Here is a 1,352-nt window from a genome sequence, read left to right as displayed (position 1 = left end):
CTATCTCCACCGACTATTTCCTCGAGATATCTCTTATCTAATCCTCTATATATACCTTTACTTACGCTTTCGTAAGGTTCTTCCTCCGACTATATAGTTAGGCTTATTAGCCTTCCTAGCCTCTTAATTAGCGGTAGCCTTATCTGCCTCCTATTTAATCCCCGCGTTATAATAAAGCTATCCTTCCTAAGGTATAGCCTAAGGCGGCGGTAGATATAGCGCGCTATTAGCTATTATATTACGGAGGCCTGCTCGGTATAGGTTATTAAAGGACTTAACCTATTCTTCCTTAGTATATAGGCTTAGCCTGATAGGACTAACGCGCTTAGCTAGAGGCCGTATATCTGCAAGTCTATAGTAAAGCAGGTAACGAGATATCTCTATACCCTTAGCCTGGTACTTCGCCTCCTCTTCCTATTTATCTTGGATATCGTAACCCCTTTTCTTTAAAGCGGTAAAGGGTTTAGAGGCCTTTAGAGTCTTAGGCGTCTTAGGTATCTTTAGTATCTTTAGGGGCGGCGTTTTCTTAATAGCCGGCGGCGTCTACTTTACGGCTTTCTTACCCTTAGGTATTTAGAGCTCGAGACTACTAAGACCTATATCGTCGACGTCACTACTGCTATCGGATAATACTAAGGGGTCCTGGAAACTTTAGCCGGACGAGTTAGTAAGGTCTATAATCTCGGGAGTAGGGGAACTAGTAAGGTTAATAGACTCTTCCTTAACGTTAGGCGTTTTAGGAGTCTTAGGACCCTTAGACGGGTTAACCGGTATCTATTTCTTAGTTTTATTAATAGGCTAGCATCTAGTCGTTATAGGGGCCTCGGGAAGCGGCGTCGCGGGCTTTATAGCTAGTTCTGTATAATGACCGAAGCCGAAGAGTTTACTAATATAAATCACCTAGCCTTCTTTAATATACCGAGTATATTCCCCTATATTATTCCCGTAATAGCGACCTTAAGTAAACCTATAAATCTTAGAGCTTTAAGGGAATAGGTATCCCTCTTAGACTAAAGCTTTAATCTATTCTATAATAAAAGGACTATATAAGTAACCGTCTAGCTATATAGGGCTAGGGATAATATAGAACTTTTTAGCTATACTATTAACGGCTTCTTTAAGAGCTCCGATAGAAATTATCCACTATATCGTAAAACGGGCGATTTCGAGGAGGCTTTATTTACCTTTACCGTTAGACTATATACTATTATACCTATATATAATCTAAGTCTCCTAGTCGATAATTAGACTAATAAAATAGTTACCGTTAATATAGCAGATTATAGGGATAAAGCGGCTGGTTTTAGTATATTACCGCGCCTTATCGGAGAGAGTTATAAACTCCGCCTTAC

Source organism: Sodiomyces alkalinus (assembly GCF_003711515.1).
Source record: "Sodiomyces alkalinus F11 unplaced genomic scaffold SODALscaffold_6, whole genome shotgun sequence".
NCBI lineage: Eukaryota > Fungi > Ascomycota > Sordariomycetes > Glomerellales > Plectosphaerellaceae > Sodiomyces > Sodiomyces alkalinus.
The sequence above is the reverse complement of the archived record's forward strand: the minus strand, read 5'-3'. Positions refer to the sequence as shown.